This window comes from Vicugna pacos, chromosome 19, assembly GCF_048564905.1.
Source record: "Vicugna pacos chromosome 19, VicPac4, whole genome shotgun sequence".
Taxonomy (NCBI): domain Eukaryota; kingdom Metazoa; phylum Chordata; class Mammalia; order Artiodactyla; family Camelidae; genus Vicugna; species Vicugna pacos.
This window is the reverse complement of record NC_133005.1, coordinates 39070001-39090250: the sequence shown is the minus strand read 5'-3', so window position 1 is coordinate 39090250 and position 20250 is coordinate 39070001. Positions and strand designations below refer to the sequence as shown.

Sequence of the window (20250 nt, the reverse complement as noted above, 5' to 3'; positions counted from 1 at the left end):
TCAAATTAGAGTTGATGGAGCTGATGGTTAAGGGCCACCAGAATACAAAATTGACTGGGAGCCCAGAAAACCTTCTGTCAGTTCTTGCTGGCCACTGCTGTGTTTGATCTCGGCTTCTTGGCCGACCGAGTTAGAATTTTCTCTTTGAAAGATGAAACTGTGAATTTCCTGCTAGACAAGATTTGGGCTGATTATTTCTTAAGTCAGTGCTCCACTTTTAGTGAAACTGAAAACCTTAAGAACGGTGTCATCTGCAACTTCACTGTGGATGCATCTTTACCAAAACCCAACCGTTCAGAGGGAGGTGGTTTAGCATCGTGGAGAACTATCAGGGAGAACTCTGGGGCAGACTGCCGGAGTCTAGATCTTAACTGTGCCACTTTCTGGTGGCGTAGCTTTGGGAAACCTTTTGTTCTCTCTGTGCCTTGTGTTCCCATTAATAAGATGGGACTAATGGCAACATCCATAGTGCTGCCTGCCTCATGAGTGGTCCTGAGGGTTAAATGAGGGGCCACAGAACTGGAGCACGACGAGCACTTTACACGTGCGAATTTCTAACATCACAGCAATTCATCTCTCTCCTGGGGGCACGGTGCCTGGATGCTGGGCAGAATCCCTCACTTAACACCGCCACAGTTGCCAACCTGACTTGCAGCTCACCTGTTGTGTGACCAGCTGCTGACTACTTCTTGGATTCTGATGTGTTTGATCTCAGTTTGTCGGTTTCCTGAGTTAGAATCCTCACTTCGAACGGCCTGGCTCTCACAGTCATCTCATCCTTACTATTATATTCTATAGCCTTTAGTTTAAATCCCCATCCAGACCCCTAGGTCTGAAAAGATACCAAAGCAAGACAGTTCTGACCTCTTACCCCGTGAGGATGACAAAACAAGAGTTGATCTAAGGCCTCAGAACAGAGGTCAGAAGCAAAGAGCTCCCAGGAAGGACTTCATCCAAAGACACATTTTATTTGGCATACACAGTGGTTTTTAAATGTAATAAATTACTTTCCAACATTAAAACATTGGCACATATCACAATAACTCCTACTTTCCAGAATTCCTTAAGAAAAAGGAATGCTTCTCCTACTTTGAACTTTGTAAGAAAATATTACCATACTATACAGTCTGTAACTTACTTTTGTTACTAAGGTTCACGCATGTGATTCACAGAGCTGTGGTTTATTCATCTTCATGCCTATATGGTATTCTATTGCACGACAAGGACATAATTTATTTTTACATTTCCCTATTAACAGACATTTGGTGGTTCCTAGTATTTTTTGGCTAATATGAATTCTGTTACTATGAATATTTTGGTACTTGCCTTCTTGTGCATGTGCAACAAGTCACATAATATGTTTTTGTAGCAGATACATCCACGTGCAAAGTATAAAGGAAAGCAAGGGAATTATAAACACTCAATGCATGTTAGTGGCTGCCGCAGGTGGCAGGGTGCATAGGACTTGGGGCGGGGTCACACAAGAAACTTAGCAGTATTTATAATATTCTATGAGATTGAAGGTGGGCTCAAAGGTATTCATTTTATTGGTATGCTTGATAATTCACATATATAATTTATACATAGAATCTATTCTGAAGGGGGAGGAGAGGTTCACTGAGGTGAAGAGTAGATGTGACCCTTTACTCCTTCCTTGGATTCTAGCCTGTCCCCAGGTAGAGCAGCTCAGCTGTGCCTGTGTAGGTGGACTTTATCACCTAAGTGTAATCCATTTGGATTTACACGTTTTTGTGTGGTGTCTCAGCTAGGACCGTCATTTAAACCAAGCAACAATGAAAACCACCACAGAAAATTTACAGCCAGACATCTGAGTCAATGTGTCATGAAGTTATAAATAAGATCTGTAAAAATTACTAACTATATTCAATCAGTTTGCTCTCACTATATAATTTTTAAAAATAAAAGCCAGAGTTAAAAAAAAATTAAGACAGACAAAATTATCTACATACAATTTTATATAAAAGTATATAAATATAAAAATTAAATTATAAAACATAAAAATTATTATATATTGATCCACACATAACATATAATATATTGGATATACTAATATATAATATAAATGTATTATTTATATCTCAATCTTTTAAAATTTCCACTTTGTACATGTATTAATGAAGCACATTTTTTACTTGGCCAGTGGCACATGCATATGATAAATGCATAACATACATATTCTGGAGTTGCATGCTTAACACGTACCTGCAGGGCACAAAATGTTAGGAAATCACTGGCTTAATGCTCTTTTCCCACCTGGACCACAAGCTTTTTGAGGTCAGGGACTAATTGCCAAGATTATGCACCCTATCATCACATATACCTGGTTCTGAGGCACAAAATAAGTTTATCCAACGAAAGAAATTTCCCTTAAAACACAAATCAGGAAAAGCCAGATTAAAAGGACAGCAATATGATGTGGTTTCCCCTAAAAATATGAAGTTTTGGCCTGACCCACAATAATCACCCCTCTACATTATCTCACAGTTTTAAGATAAGATAATTATTGATGTATTTATTTATTTTGGTAAAATATCAAACCATGTGTTCTAAGTTTAACTACAGCCATATTTCTTTTTCACTCAAAAAATAAAAGAATGGAATGAATTCTCTTTCCTTCCCACCCACACTACTTCAGTAAGAAAAAAAACCAAAAAAACAAAAAAACAAATGGTCTCCCCTTTATGGCAATTTGTAGCCTCGAGCCAGTTTTCAGAGCTGAGTAATAAATCCCAGAAAAACAGTGACTACAATGGAAAGGCTGACAGACATTTAACACTAATGGTGCAAACAGAGGGCACACAGGAAAATACCCTCGTCAGATTCCCCGCATTGAATGTTCACAGATTGTTCGCCAATGTGCTATTTTTCAGTGGACAATTCGCCTCTTCGTTAACAGCAAAAAATTTCCAAAATCCTTGCAAACCCCAGAAAGAAGACATTTCCTTGATATTCCTGCTTCCCACAGGTTTGGTCAGACACTAAATGTTCACTCCACCCACTTTTGCTATTGTTATTGTTAACGCTAAGGAACAAAAATGACATTTGAACCATGACAACTTGATAACTAGTAAAAAAAAGAAACAAAACAAAAAACGAGACGAACTACAATAATGCAACTAAAACGTGAACGAGGATAGCTTTACATTAATGTCACTGTCACGCCTTCCAACACCTCAAACATCTAATTTTCTGAATACAACGTACCACTGTGTAAAGGCTAAAAACGTAAATTACAAAACCATTTGATTAATATACAGGACACCAAAGGAGGAAAGATCTCTCAGCCTCAAGGTTTACATTGAGACCTTAATACTTGGCAATTCAAAGGAAGAATATTTGGATAAAAGTCTGCCTCCACCTGTAGTATCTGTTCTTTCCCATCGGGATAAAGCCTCTCTCGTTTGTACCAGTGACTGTTCAAGGATAGGAGCCAATCTCAAAAATTCATGAACACCAACCCCGAGTGCTTCACAATGGACATTCAAAGGTTATTACACGTTCAGGAAAAACAACACATCCACAAAGCAGCCCGTCTTCCGACAAGTCTGTTTTATAATTACAAGGAGGCTTCCTTCCTGAGGTCTGACGAGTAAGGAGCAGAGTGTTTTAGGATGAAGGAGAAACATTCCCAGGTGGTAAGAATTCACTTTTGGATGGAATGGGAGTAATTGGGGGCATTCAGAGGAGAAGAGAGGTGTATTTTCCAAGAAAGCCCTGGAAATCCAGTTTAGACAAGAAGGCAAGCGATAACAAATAACACATTTCTGTGATAATAAAATCATCAGATCTATTCATGTAATTATTCCACACAAATGTTGAAGATGTAGGCAGAGCAAAGATGACATTTTACCATCTCAATTGATCCTTTAGGCTCACTCGAAGCAACTCTTATTTTACTCAAACATGTATATTCTGCGAACAATATTATTCACGTTAGATTTGTGTACAATTAGATGTTTGTGCAGTGAGGGACGCAATTTTGCATCAAAAACCTGGGTTCCTGTATATGAAAGGAGTCAATGTGCTTGGCATTTTTATGAGCAACTATGGATTTTGCAGGCAGATTTACATTATAAGCATTCTAAGGAAAGATGGGGACTGGAGAAAATGGTGTAGATATATTTTTAAAAGATGCTTGCAGCTCACAAGGACTCAATTTTGAAGCCCACTCAGGCATTCTGCATGTACAAGCACTTTCTCTGGGTATAATTTAAGGGCAGTTTGAAACTTTGGCCCAATTTGATCAAATATTGATAGACGGTCCAGTAAAACGTGGTATGGGAAGCAGCTGCTTTACTGCACATTGACACTGTAAATTTGAAGAGACACTGTCAACCTGCTGAGTTCTGAAATTTACTTCCCTAAAAGGCAGATAAATCCCATGGCTAACACTGGAGATCTGTGTTAAATATACATACTCATGTACCTTATGTAAGGTCCTCCATGATAAATTTCTCTTAGAATCTGGTGCTAGGAAATAGTTTGTCTTTCCTGATGAATGTGCCTGCTTTCTTATTAGAGAACGAGGGCTCTGTGACTCATCATGTTTCTCTTTTTGCCTTTGCAGCCAGGAGCCTCTGACATTCATTCTGTGCTCAGTTAAAGTAGCTCTGCTTAGCTGAGGTTTTCTGGTACAACTGATCTGTCGCTTCATCATGAGTCTCTTATTCTTTTCCCCTCTTACTTTCATACTTTTACTTTATTTCTGCCTTTTATCAGATGTCATGCCACATTCTTTTTGCAAGAAGGAAGGAGAGACAGTCAAAAACATACGCAGGTCCCAAGATTCCTTCAAGTAACCTCAAATGAAACTTTGTTTCTAACTCGTACTTGCCTGAAAGAAACCAAATATCCGTACACATAACTGTTACCAGGTATCCTCTCTTGCCACCTAGCACCCAGCTTAGCTGTTGAGACAGATTCACCTGCCATCCAGAATCAAGGCAAGCCTCTCCCCACCAGGATATGACCTGACTCCTGATGAGTTCCTGCTGAAGCTGTCAAAGGCCGATCACACTTCACACCTTCCTGGCTTTTAAAAAAATGGAAAGTGAAGACACATCTTTATCACAAAGAAAAATTGCTGGAAAAGATAGGGAGAAATTTGGTTCTAACTAGGTTGACCTGGAATTAAGTAAGGGCAGGGGAAAAAGAATCAAAAAAAAGCAAAACTCAACCAGATTCAATGTTAGCAGCATTAAAACTTTCACTTAAGCTGTTGGTTCTCAACTGAGCAGACGTCAGAATGGCTGGCAGAGTTTATTAAACCACAGATTGGTCATGTCCATCTCCATAGTTTCTGCCTCAGGAGGTCTGGGTGGGGTCTGAGAGGGTGAATTTCTAACCAGCTTCCAGGTGATGGTGAAGCTGCTGAAATACCTTCACGCTTCCTCCCAGAAAAGTCCAAAACAGATCAATTATTGTCCTAAAGTCTTCTTTCTACCTCTTATTCAATCCCAGTGCCATTCCACAGCATGAGAGGAAGAGGGAGGAAGAAAGGGAAGAGAAGGAAAGGGAGAGGCAAGGGAGGGAGGTGTAAATGTGTGTTAAACGGAAATTGTTGTTTCCACCATTTGTATCGTTGGCCATAATGACCAAGTGGTTTCGTAGCCTTAGTTCTCCATGCCCTGTGCTCAGCGCTTTACATTATTTCATTTAATTCTCACACTAATCCCACGAGGTAGAAATTGGTATCATCTCCTATTTACAGATGAGAAAACTGAGGCCTATCTCAGGCGTTAAGTTACTTGCTTGAGATCACATAGCTACAAATGATCTGCCTGGGGTTTGAGCTCATGTCTGCATTTCCATAGCCCATGATCTTAACTACGAAGCCTGTGGAGATTTCTCTCGAGGTGAAAACAGAGACACGGCAGCCTTTTATAAGATTCTTTACCCAGAAACACAGTATCATAGTGGAAAACTGAGGCTGTTCCTTGGATTCTGGATTCAGTTCCTCAATCCTCATGGCAGGTGTGGTTCCCCACTTAGATGGGCAGAGCAGCACTTCGAGGGCTTCCCACAGGAGGCAAATGGTGCTGCTAACCAGTGACCTTGGAGGCAAATGGTAGTTTGTTTTATTGGACATTGGCCAGGATTTTAAGAGTTAGGACCTCCTCAGGGGGCCAACAATAGTCAAAAAAGGCTAGTGGCTTCTGTTTTTTTTTTTTTTTTAACAAATAGCAGAAATCAAGATGGTATTTCTCAAACTCCATATCCTGGCTTGCAATATGAGCTGGGACCCAACACTTGGGCTGTCAGTGGCCATTGTAAGCCATGCAAATACTGACCACACCTAGTCTGCAAGGATGCCATGAAATGTGCTAAATAAAATGAAAGGTGACTAAGAAAATAGGAAATCAGGGAAAGGAAACAACTAGTATGAAAAATGTAAATGGATCCAAAATAAAAGTATTAATAAGAATGATGATGATGGAGAGAGAGATGACCAACCTCCACGAGGCTTTCCTTGCTGGATGATCAGCTGTGCTTAAATGCTTTGTCAACTCATGGATTCATTCAATTCTCAAAACGATACAGGTGATACATTCTTATACTGTCCTTATTTTACCAACAAGGATGGAGACTTGGAGGAAGCAATGGTGACACAATCACCAAATGGTGGAATGTGGGTTCACATCCAGGCAGAATCCTAACCATTACATGACATGAGCTGGCAGCACGGGGGTCAGTGTCACAGGCACTGCCTCTGGACAGACTCTCAGACTGTTCCCACTCGGCGGTACCACTCCCCTTTCTCAATAAGAACCTGTAGATGGTTCCCTCTCCTCACTCACAGAGGCCCAGACCACTGCTGAGTTTGAGTCCTGACTCAGTAGCCACATTGGGGGTTATAAACCCAAATGGTAAAGCCTCCAGCCAATTGTTGCCATATGGGACAGTGGCTTCAAATCAAATTTTTACCCAGCAATCTCATTCCTGGGCATATATCTGGAGGAAATTCTAATTCAAAAACATACATGCACTCCAATGTCCATAGCAGCACTATTTACAATAGCCAGGACATGGAAATAATGTACATGCCCATTGACAGATGACTGGATAAAGAAGATGTGGTGTACACACACACACACACACACACACACACACACACGGAATACTACTCAGCCACGAAAAAGAATAATACCATTTGCTGTAACATGGATGGACCTGGAGATCATCATTATAAGTGAAATAAGCCAGAAAGAGAAAGAAAAATCATATGATATCATTCACATGTGGAATCTAAAAAAAAATGACACAAATGAACTTATTTACAAAACAGAAACAGACTCACAGGCATAGAAAACAAACTTACGGTCACCAGGGATAGGAAGGGATAAATTGGGAGTTCAAGATTTGCAGATACTAAGTACTATATATAAAATAGATAAACAATAAGTTTCTACTATATAGCACAGGGAACTATATTCAATATCTTGTAGTAACCTATAATGAAAAAGACTATGAAAATGAAAATGAAGATGATGACTGAAGCATTATGCTGTACACCAGAAATTGATACAATATTGTAAACTGATTATGCTTCAATTAAAAAAACAAAAAACCCTAAAAGATCAAATCAAATTTTTGAAGAGATCCTATATCCAGATTTGAATATGAAATATCCTGAGTTTTACATGAGGCCTCCCAATGAAAAAAATTAGCAACTCATATTAATTTATTTTAAACACACTATTGGCTGAACAAATCAAATCTGTGGACCTCATTTGAGTAGTGGGGCTCTGACAATATGTGACCTCTAACCTACGTACCACATGGCCAAAAAAAAAGCAGGATACAGTTTGCCCCAAATTCCACAAGCATGGAGACTTGATCTTTCGCCCCATTTTTTTCCCAGTGTTTATAATGGTAGAAAGAAAGCCTAAGAGGAGAAAAGCACTTGAAATAAGGAATCAAATATTGAACAAATGAGAGAAAAGAATAAATCTGTTTGAAAACAGTCTCCAGCACTAATGACAAGGATCTAAAAATAATCCCAACATATTTTTAAATTGGAAGAACACCCAGAAAATAAATTGAAAGATACATGGGGGAAGACGTTTTTAACAAGGTGAAACAAAACAGGATTCAGCGTGGAGTTGAGAACATAAAGAGTTGCGTCCTGAATTAAGCTTTTTCATGATCTTTGTTGTCAGCAAAGTGAAACCAGGAAAGAGAGCCGGAGAGTGCAGAACAAACATAAAATCCCCTAGAAGGGAAATGCAGCTTAAGGAGAGATGCCATAAAGTTCCATCCTGTGCTTTTCGGTAACCTGATTTAAAGGCAGTGGTAGCCTGTGTTGGGACAAAGACAAAGCAGTCACTTCCAAGGTGACATGGAGGGTGTTAAATAATAGTTACAAAACGCTTCACGTTCACTGGAGTCAGATTATGCTTCTTGTTATCGGCCTGGAGTGACTATTTGCTGGCTGCCTTTCAACACCCTTCCTACCCTCCCCCTCTCCTCCTGGCCCCTTGTTTCCATTAGAGACTCACAGGATTCTGGGAACGGAGACCCCACCTCCAGGTCTAGAGCTGGATGGGTGACCTGGCTAAGTCCATAAGCCTGGAAACAGAGACTGGCTTGGGAACTTGGCATATGACGGAAGGTGTCCTAATTACAGTGATTACCCACACAATCGATGGGAAAGTCAGAAAAATAAAACACTGTCTCTTCCCTGCTGGATATGAATGAGGAAGCTTATAACTCTAAGGTCTTTTAGCCACCATCTTAGGGCCACATGCAAAGGTAGCCTTAGGAGAAAGAAAGAAGTTGCATTCTTGGTGATAATTGTTGAACTGCTGGATCAAGCCTTCCCTGAATTGTGATTACCTCTGATTTTTTTCAGTTAAATGAGCCTGTAAATTCCCTATAAGCCAATTTGAATTGGACATTTTTACTTATTACTTACAGCAGAACACTACTGATACAATCTTTATCTCTCGTTAGATTGCAGACCACTCAAAAGAAAGGTCTGTGGTTTTATTTTAAAATATCTACCTGGGCCAGGAATTGTAAATGTCAAGATGAAGAAAATCCCACATAGTCTAGTGGAGGTGCATATTCTAATGGGAAAGGCAGACGTGCTACATAACTACTATGTAGGTACTGTGATTGGTCCTAAACTATATCAGGTGTTACTGAAGCCAGAGGAGGACGTTCTTAACCACTGAGGTGCGGACAGGTTAGAAGGAAGATGATGGACACTTCCCAAGGCAGGTGATGTTTGAAGATTCTCCAGCTCATGGACAGTCTTAGCAAATATTGGGCTGTTTAACTGACTTATTACATGAAAAAAATCAGTATTTTCAAACCTCCATTAACTGTGTATATTTTCACATTTTTCTCGCATTTGTGTAGTATTCTTATTATATTTACCTACTTTTAAAAGTAGACTATTTTTAAACTTAAAAATTTACTTAAGCCTCAATTTAAGCAATAATATCTATTAGATCATGATTTGGCCGTGTCAGTTATATCTTTTTCAAATACACATTACAACAAATATGTAACCATTAAAGAAAAATGTTGGCTCGTGTGCTATGTAAATGTTGGGAACTGGGAACCGCCAGCATTATATCCACCCCACTTTCAGGGAGCCTGAATGGAAAGACAGAAGGAAACTTATTAAACAAGACTGGTAGGGTGTAGTGGGGAAGCATGGGCAGCAGAGTTAAGCAAACTTGAGTTTAAACCCAGCTCTGCGACTTCCTAGATCTGACGCTGGGCAGGGCAGGTTGCTTAATAACTCTGTGTCTCATTTCAGAAATGCAGAGTTATAAGCCCTCTACAGAGTTGTGAAAAGTTAATGAGATGACACACACACAGGGATAAGTGCAGGTCTTGCACACAGTCAGACCTCAACAGCAGCAGCAATGATGGGGGCAGTGGTGATAACTAGCAGTCTGGTTGTGGAGAACACTAGGCATTGGGGTAACTAGCAGAGAGTCACAGTCATTTCCATTCTCCTCCTCCACCAGGTTCATGGTAGGAAACAAGTTCCCTATCTCCTTAGAACTTACTGATGATGATCAGAGTCTGCTCCCCCAACTCACATTTGATATATAGCATGGGCAAAACATAAAATGTTTATTGTAAGTCATTATATTTGGGGGACTTTTATCATGCAGGGTCAGCTTCATGGGCATTCAACCTGTGCAGCCTACCACGTCCAATTCAGTGTGTAGCATGAGCCAAAAGTGAATTTTTGATGTGCTAAGTCACTGTGACTTTGGGGTTGTTTGTTACAGCAGCATAACCTCGCCAATACATTCAGATACAGGCATACAAAGTGGTAGGCTGATGGCTTTTTTTTTTCACTTATTTAATTTCCATTTCGTGATTTCAAAGCCTCTCACAAAATTTTGGAAACTAGAAAGAGGAAGATCATTTCTCTGTGGACCAGGGTGGACCAGGAATACTGGAACAGGGGCGAGTCCCATGGTGGAAGGATGCCTGTGCTGAGGATGGGTGGAAGAAGGGTAAGGCTCTGTTCACTTTAATTGCTTTAGTTCCACTAATCAATTAACATTCGGCTAATAATCCCTTCCAAATGAGTCATTCTCGCCAATTAAAGGCTGATTTGTTGCTGACGGCACCAGCTCGTGGTGAACCCACCGTGTTCCTCCGAAACTGCTTAGTGGATGCTTTAATGGAAGTTATGGCTGTGATAGACTCTCTCTAGACAGTGACAAAAGAAGTCATGAGTGGGGAGGAGGGAGGCGGGAGGAGGGAGGCGGGAGGTGGGAGGAAGGAAGAGAAGTCCTAGGCAGTGCTCGCCTGAGTGATTGAATTGGAAAACGAGCCATTCCTCTCGGTTAGCAAATGATTCTTCATCAGGCAGCAGACTATTAAGCACACCTAGATAATAAACGGATGATTTTCACAGTCATCCTGCGAGGTCCTCATATTTTCCATTTTTAAATTCCATGTTACTTTTAAAGGATTCGTCCATTACGATGATTTACATCACTGAGCTGAGACAGTGATGCCCTTTAATGTCAGAGGCAGAGCATGATTATTTATCATTAAATCAGGCTTTTTATTATTAAAAAAAAAAGTCTCCCTTTCCTGGAAAAACCTTTGAAAAATGCTTGTGTCATGAAACAGATGGATGCCATCCTTACTTTGAGTCTTTGAATGGGGTGGGGGGGCATTGTGTACCTCACAGCATCCTAAAGCTAGAGATGAGAGAAGCAGCCCCCTTCCCAATTCTTACCCTCCCATCCTACCCTAGCAGCGTGATCACTCACAAGTTAACAGAATCATTTTACTGGAGAATGTCTAATGGCATGGCATTGAGTTCTGATTTCCCTTTATTCAAAAATAATAAGGTAGAGGTCCCCCTGTCACATTTCCCCCCCGATGTTTCTAATGTAGCGCTTTGTTTATTCATGCCACAATCAGTTAAAGAAGTACTCTGTGCTGAGAGTATAGAGAAAAACAAGACAGAAGTCACCCCTGTCCTCACAGTGCATGGTCTAGCCCAGGGATTCTCCACCTTGGTGGTATTGAACATGGACCAGATAATGCTTTGCCGTGAGGAGGGGGGGCTGGGCGCTGTCTTGTGCACTGTCAAATGTTTAGAAGCCAGTAATACCCTTTTTCAGTTGTGACAACCAAAAATGTCTCCAGACATTGCCAAATATCCCCTAGGAGGGAAAATTGCCTCCCAGGTTAAGTCCACTGCTCTTGCAGAAGCAAAAAATAAAATATGTACAACAACGTGATTTCACAGAATTAGTGCTATGAAGAGAATTCAACCTGAGAAAGGTTGAAAGAGGATGGCTAAGAAAGGCCAGTTCAGTGAAGCAGTCAGAGAGGACTACTTGGAGGAGGTGACAATGAAAATGCTGAGGGGAAGCCAGGCAAGGGGAAGAACCAGGGAAAGAGCATCGGAAGTGAAGGTGAGAACAAACGCAAAGGCTGGCAGGGTGAGACAAACTGGCTGTTTTCAGAAACAGAAGGAAAGAGAGAGAGCCCACTGTGTGGGTGTGGGTGGGGTTGAGAAGAGTGGTGGGGAACAGTGTTATCTGACGCCGAGAGGCCTGGAGGTGGGCAAGGGAGAGGTCAGGGTAAGGAGTTAGGCTTTAAGTGCAGCGTGGGAAGCCGCTGGGGGTTTTAAACACAGGAGTGGCATTATAAAATGTATCCATTCATTCCACATTTATTAACAGAGGATCCATTCTGTGCAAGACCCTGTTCTAGGGAGTGGGGCTTAAGGGGCAGGGGAGGGGGGTGCGTGCAGAATTTGGTAAGATATGGAAAAAATTAAGTTCCTGACTCTGACCTTGTGGGGTTCTGGGTCTACTGGAAGATGTGAACTTGTGGGCAAAAAATAGATAGATAGACAGATATATAGATAATCATAAGTGCAAATACTGAGATAGTACAAAGTGCTGTGGGCACATTTCCTAGAAGGGAAAAAAGAAAGGGGAGGTTTTTGGAGGAAGGAAGGATGGAGCTTTAATCTGGAAGAGAAGGGAAGATAGAATTTGAGATGGAACAGAGATTCCCACTTAAAAAAAGCCTATAAGTGGCAAGAATCTGGGTACAGGTCACCATTGTGTCCCCAGATCCCAACACAGATTTCCTGGTTAGTAGTTAATACTTGATCAATGGATGGCAAAAGAATGACTTTCTGTGCCTTTTCCACGTGCAGGGGACTTGTCGAATCATTTCACATGCTGCTATGAACTGAACTGTGTCCCCCAAATTCATATGTTGAAGCCCTAACCCAAGGGGGACAGTGTTTGGAGGTGGGGCCTTTGGAAGGTGAGTAGGTTATGGGAGTGGCCTGCTCATGAATGGGATTAATGCTCTTTTAAGAAGAGACAGTTTGCATTCTCTGCCTGTCTGCCTGTCTGTCTCCACTATGTGAGCAAATCAGGAAGAGAGCCTTTACCAGCATCCCAACCCTGATGGCACTCTGATCTCAGACTTCCAGCCTCCAGAACTGTGAGAAATAGACGTCTGTGTTTAAGCCAGCCAGTCCCTGGTACTTTTCTACATAGCAGCTGGGCTGGCTAACACACTCAAGTTCCTCCCCCGTTCATCCTCACCCACGGCCCTGAGGCAGATGATGGAAGGTAAGCTCCCTGATGGCAGGAAGTCTTGTCTTCTGTTTTCATCCCTTTATCCCAGGTGAATTTGACACTACTCGGCACACAGCAGGTGTGTCATAAATATTGCTTAAATGAATGAATGCATAGGCCTGAATGCAAAGCAAAGGAGTTTTCTTTTTAATCCCACATAGGCAATGGGAAGCAATCCCTGATAATTAAATAAGTTTAATTAATTTTTCTGCTTACTCTGTGCTTAGCACCTCTTACTATAAGTGACCACAGTTCAGCCTCACTATTTTTTTGTTAGGTTCTGGGGGAATCTCATGGTGAACAAAACAGATGTAGTCCTCCTGCCCTATAGGTGAGGGGGAGAATATTAGTAAGTGGATGATGGAGACTTTCAAGGTCATGGTCAACACTCTTATAAATATTTGTTAGGCTGATGTAACTAAGGACAGTTTCCTGTTCACACAGAAAACAGCTGAACTTTCAGGCTTGTGTCCTTTTGCATGCTTCAGTACTTTTTCTGTACTTGGTGGCTCCTCCTCATAAGGCTGGCTACCTTTTCAATGGTACAATAAAAATGCTTGATCTCAAAAATTACTGAGGGAAGACATGAATGTGATATTTTCATGCAGGAAGTAGCCAGCTTTCATTAAGGAGTACTGCCTGCTTTGGGAAATAATTGTTAGGAAGTCTTCACTTGTCTTGTCTCAATTTGGATAATAAAAGCTTTCTGGGAATAGGGGATCCAAAGGAGAGAAAGCTGGGTCTGGAATGCACCTCCCAACATTTTCAGTACAATAGTTACAAAATCTGAAATGATCTATCAATGTTGGTCTGTGAGGCGATTCGATAACTTTTGTTTCTCATCAGGCCAAGGTGAAACAAGGAAAAACTACTGTGAAACAGAAGAAAAGAAAAATTGTGAACATTCTATCAAGTAGTCCATTAAATATCCTATCATTTATTCTGAGATTGTGAAGGGATAGTTACAGTTGATTCTGGCTTGTTTTCTTATTTTATTTTAATGTTTTTACTTGGCAAAACAAAAAAGAAAGCAACCTGGAGCTAATTTCCTAAAGATTTTGCTGTTCTTTGAAAACTGAAAGAGTGGGACCCACTGCTGTGGAGAAGAGTCATCTCAGCTGAAACTGGGAGGTAGGAAGGGCGGAAAGAGAAGCCGGGGAGACCAGGGCAGCACTGAGAGGGGAAAAGCTGGAGAAACTCACCTTCCCCAGAAGTGCATGTGTGTGTGTGCATGTGTGCCTGTGTTTAGCGCCATAAAAGGGGCTCCTCTAAGAAAACAAGTCCCAGAATGAAACAGAAACGTGAACCCTTCCGAACCAAGGGAATGCTCTACATTGGCTCGCTGCCTGGGGGCCTGGGAGACAGGTAGCGAACCCACACTTCTCAAAATTTAATGTGTGTTTGAATCGCACGGGGTCTTGTTAAGATGAAGACGCTGAATTGTTAGGTTTGGGAATGGCCTGAGAGTCTGCATTTCTTACAAACATAGGTGATGCCAGTAATGCTGGTCTGCAGAACACATTCTGAGCAGCAGGATGTAAGAAGACATCTGTAAATAAAGAGCTGATGAAGGGTGACTGGCCAATGGGACAGAGAGAGAGAGAGAGAAAGAGAAGAATGGGAAAGGATGGAAGGTGATAAGGGTCATAAAAGTTGACCTTGAAGTGCTCACTGTTTATCAAGGTGACTCCACTGGTAATTAGGGTGCAGGTCTGCTTGTCAATTCTGGGTAGCACTGACACATTCAAGGACTCTTCACCCCAAAATACTTTAAAGTATAAATCTCTGCATAGCAGGTCTCTGGACAGCTGTGGACCACAGTGCAGTGGTCAAGAACACCGGCCTCAGAACCAGACCTTCTGGGGTGAATCCCAGTCGCACCACTTAGCAGCTGTGACCCTTCTTTCTCAACGTCTCTATGCTTCAGTCTCCTCATCTGTGATGTGCTGATAGTCGTACCTGCCTCATAACTTTGTTTTGTCAAGTATGTAAAAACATTGCCAGGCACAGCATAAAACAACCCTATCAGGGAAGCAGTCAGGGAACAACTCAAAGAGGACGAGCCATCCACCCTTTGGCCAAAAGACACAGATTCAAGGGGCAGCTGTGGGATTGTTTGGTTTTCCCAGTTTAAAGAAAACTGCTCTTAACACTGACGGACCATGGGGAGCCTACAGATCAATTTTCTTTACTCAAATTCCATACGTGGACATTCAGCCATCTGTTTATTCAATCAATCAACCATGAAACACATATTTCTTGAGATCCTACTATGCTCCTCCACTAGTTTTTCACATACCCCTGAATGTCATCTGACATTCTTGAAATTCATCTTCAGAAATGTATTTTGTTAATACATTTTTCCCTGGTGCAAAATTACATAATTCTGCTAATTTTGGACTACTGGAATTACATTGCATACATTAAGGTCCTAGCTTTTTATCAATAACATACTCCTGTTGGATTGAATGAAATAGTAGTGTTGGCCCTATTTTATTTAAAACTCTGAGTTGTTTTAATCTGGCTACTATTTCATTGGAAATAAAAGTATTCAATAATTTGTCTTTGGTATTAGCAGTGAGATTCTCAGCTAAACCTGCAGTATTTGAAGTTAGAATCAAAAGAAGATGCCCAGGATTTAAACTGCAGCTTCTGATATGGGCAGCCATGCACAGTGCACAACCTGGACATCCATCTGTGACGGCTCTGCCTAGCTCAACAACCGAAAACACAGAAAACGGAGAATTTTACACAGCAAAATCCAGGCCAATCCAGGATCAATGTATTTCCCTGAGAATCTAAGACACACTAATGAAAAAGCTGTTTGAACAAAACTTATCAAATATAACACTCACTTTTTTATTTTACTTGTATTATTGTTTGTATTTCTGTTTAAATAGCCAGATTTGGTTAAGTTATAAATGTGACTGTTTTATTATGCTAAGTAAATCTTATAGAGAATACGAATAGGGAAAATGTCCAACTGTACAAAATAAAAGTTTTCTAGAGGGGAAAATAACTCTAGTTTAAGCTTTCAGCTGGTTGGAAAATAAGGCTAGTAAAATTGGAAAGATATCAATTAGTGGCAATTTGGGGGAAATCTTTAGCTTCTCAGGTTTGACACTCCTAAAATATGTTCATGGTCTCCAATTTAAAATGCAATCAAGTTGCTTCATTCTACTTACATAACCATATTGGTGGTTAATTTGTGTTGTTTTTATAATCACTGCAGCAGTAAAGCTGTCACTTTTCCCCTTGTGACATGTGTCTTGGTTTGTCATAACTCAGGACGTCAGCATTTTATTTTGTTTTGTTTCCAACCCTGCTAGCCAAGCAAAAGAAGACCACTGACCTCCCTCCTAAAGGTCGGAGGCCGGGCACACGTGGAGTCAGACCAGAGGAACTTGCCGCCAGCTGCTTCTAACCACTGGACGGTAAAGTCACATTTTCCGCTCGGAGTTGCTAGCGCTGTGGGCGGACAGATTTTTCTTTGCTGTGCTTCCTTCAGAAGTGTGTGCTGAGATATGAAGAATTGTGGGGGTGGGGGTTCAATGATTCAGTCAAAATGGGGACATGTTCAAAACCCAGTCTTTTCTCATTCTGCCGTGTGATGCAATGTGGTGGATGGTTAGGAATTCAAATCCTCCGGCTCCACCCAAAGGACTGCGGCATCTGGCTTATGGTAACGGTTGTCGAGTGACTTATTTTGTTGATGAAGGAGATGGTCAACATCTGCTTGCTCAGAAGCATCAGGCGAGAATGGGAGGTGGGGGTGTAGACTCCTGGGTGACGGCCTTTTGTGCTTTCTAGAAGGCCAAGCAAATCAGCAGTGATGGTGATGGTGAGGATGGTAACGTTCATTCATCCCAGAGGCCTCAGGTGCCACGGAGTCACAGCAGCAAAAAGCAAAACCCCAATAATACAAAAAAAAGGCCTCAGAGCTCCTAATTCAAGAATTTTGTGCAGAGGGATTCCTACATGGATGGAAATAATCTGGTGTTTTTGGTGACTGGTCCAAAGGCCTGACACTTGTCATTGAAATAATGTAGAAATTTGCCTTTCACAAGAAACCCTGAAAGTCTGAATTTGAACAAAAAATTTTTGGCTGGGAAAGTCTCTCTCCTGAGAGTCTCCTAAACTTCTGAGTCAAAAATAATATCACTGAAAATTTATGCAACTATTTCTCTCTCCTTATTTTTAAAACACAAATAATTGATTCCTGTCACACTTGCTTAACTTGGCCCTTATATTGAGTAATTTTTTTTCTCTAAAACTCTTTAAATTCCTTATTATCATTTCAGCCCCTACTTTGAATTAAAATTGTGACACTAAGCTCTGTTTTTGACGTTCGTTTTGAAAATGCTTTAAGTAGCAAGTGTCAATTCCCTTTACAAAAATGACTGGTTCACTAGGGTCATTTTTTAATTCCCCCCCCCCCCTTTGCTGAAAATATGTAGCACCCCAAAGTTCTCCCTTTTGACTGTCAGGGGAACAGCATTCACTCAGCTTCTTAAGCTATTATAAGCCTATCAAATGCCTCCTCCCACAATTTTAGTCAACCAGGGGAATCTTCTGTTTGCCCAGGACAAGTGAGCAATTCATTATTACAATAACTGCCCTGCCCATGTCACTCCTGAAGAATAAGCCATGAATTAACCACAGACTTAAGTTCAAGTGACACCCAATCCCCAATTACCCAATTAACTATGTTCCTGAAATGCCTTTACTTTCTCTCACCTCTCTCTATCCAGGATGTACACCCAACTTTTTTATTCACAAAGACTACATACACTGTTTCCATCTTTAAGAAAACCATGCTCAAAACTATAACCCGTGCTTTCATTCTCAATTCTGCATTGAAGGCTAACTATGAACTGACTCAAGTTAATCGTTTAGCCTTGAATATCAGTATTAACCTCCACACAACTCAACGGTATTGGCTCCTGAGTGTGAGATGCAAGATGCTTTTCTCTTTACAAATAGGCTTGATAAAGTAGACACTCTCACACTTAATTTATAATGGTGTCAATTAGTTTTGTGAGTATAAGGAAGACAGAAACACAGCCAGAGAATTGGCTGTGTTGTATTATTTTATTATTTTTTAATTATTTTAATTTTCCTCTCCAAACCTAATTTGGATATTAATCATTAACCATGTCATGCTCACTCTGCAGATACTCAGCTGGATATCTGGATACACCATTTGTGTGTGTGTAAGCACACACACACACACATGTGCCCAGAGACAAGGTAAACACACACACACAGAGGAAGATACACACACACACTTCCTCTCATTCTCCCAGATGACTCTGTCATTCTCCTTTATCTTCCAGCACGTTCCTCAGGATGGTAACTAATTATCCTACAACAGTGTTGTCACCAAGAAATTATTTTCTCTAACACGTATTTTCTACGATGCCCTTTCACTTTGGAGGCCTTATACCCAGGCCTTGCTCTGCCTCCTTCTCTAACTCTTCATAGCTCAGATACTATGCTGCAAGTACTCTTAACAAAGGACCAAACACCTTTGTGTGTTCTTGAGGTCCAATGGTCCACCCACCTCCCTACCATTCTTTCCCTTTCTTAGGTGACCCAATCATGCTAACCTCATCCAGTCCCTACAAGCACCCTGCCCTCTCCCACCCCAGGACCTTTGCACCTGAGGTCCTCTTGGCTAAAATTTCCTTGCTCCCAACAGGCCTCTTCAGTCTGGTCAAGTCAACTCCTCCACAGCCTCCAACATCAGGCTGCATGTCACCTCCTCTGGGAAGCCTTTTCAACTCCCCAGTAGGCTGCAGACATGCTCACAGTAGCCTTTTCCTTTTCAGCACCAATCACAATGGCAATTAAAGGATCACTGAATAATTACCCAACTGTGAGCACCATGAGGGTACTACCATCTTTGCTCACTAATGTGTTTCTAGTACCTGCCCAAGTATGTACTGAATGAATAAATGCATAACATTTAAGCTCTGCATATATCAGTTTATATAGGTCCCCATTCTGTTATTTTCTCCTCTTACTCTCCTAACTCCTACTCAACTAACTCAGAAAAGTCTTATTTTTCTTTTTTGATCCATACTGGAGCCAAAACAAAATAAAACATAACACCTCTACTCTGCCAACCAGGATGACTTCTTCATATTATAATAATGCTATTTATAGATCTGTACCAGAGAAAAGGAGAAAAAATGAAGAATGAAGGACTGTATCTATCTCTAATTTGAAGTCATAAAATGGCAGCTCCCAGCTTGAAATTGTGCACCACGTGCATTTTATTTAACCCATACTGCTTTAAAAAAAAAATTTGAAATTTAGATTTCTGAATCATGTGGAAAACTAGAAGACCCAGCAACCCAGGTGATGCATTCCTACATGTCGACCACAGGCTGGAGCTGAGGGACCACTGTCCACATTAGAAGGGGCTGGAGCTTGCAGGACTCCACAGTCCCTACCACTCCCTATTGCCTGTGCTCCTTCTATCACCATCATGTACTTCCCTGCCTAGCACACTGGGTACATGAGCTTGTGCTCCTGTTGCACATTCTTCAAAAGTAAATGGAGACATATTTCAGAATGGCTTCAAAAATTTGTATTTATTTTTCCATGTCTTTTCAGGCATAAATACTTAAGGTTGGAGGAAATTTTACTTTCTTTTTTTTTCTTTACTGTTTAATGCCTCCTGTTGCAATAGTGATATAATTAATTTTCAGAGTGGAAGCAAATTTTTTTTTTACAATATGTGTAAAGTAGAATTCTGTGGGTTGGTCTTGGAACATATCAACTGATATACTCTTTATGATGCTAAACACAATTATGTAAATTTTTTCGAAGCAAACTTCCAAACATTAGATTTTAAGTGAATTAAGTGGTAACTAAACTGATTGAAAGCATTCTGAATGCATGTGTGTGTGTGTGTAGAAAGAAAAGACTCAAGGGTCATCCAACTGATCCTGTTCTGTGTTTAAGTGGAAACCTTCCTCGCCAAGTTTCCGCTCTCAAGAATATTTCTTAGGCACATAGGATAGATAGGTAAAACGCCATTGATCCAGCGGGCTCATCCAATCTTTAATTTCAGAGAATTCTCAAAGATCACCAAGCGTAATAGCTAAGTGAGAAAAATCCAGCC

General features: G+C 40.9%; 1 protein-coding gene across 22 annotated transcripts in view; it reads right to left on the bottom strand.

The window, feature by feature from the left end:
• TSHZ2 (teashirt zinc finger homeobox 2) overlaps nt 1-20250 on the bottom strand; it is a 911650-nt gene that overhangs the window by 357222 nt on the left and 534178 nt on the right. Inside the window, exon 1 of one of the 22 annotated variants that reach the window (XM_072944428.1) lies at nt 16471-16535. The exons of the other annotated variants lie outside the window; for them this stretch is intronic. The gene's annotated coding sequence lies outside the window, so the exon portion shown is untranslated. Of the gene's footprint in view, nt 1-16470; nt 16536-20250 lie in introns of those variants that run through there. 22 annotated transcript variants of the gene reach the window in all.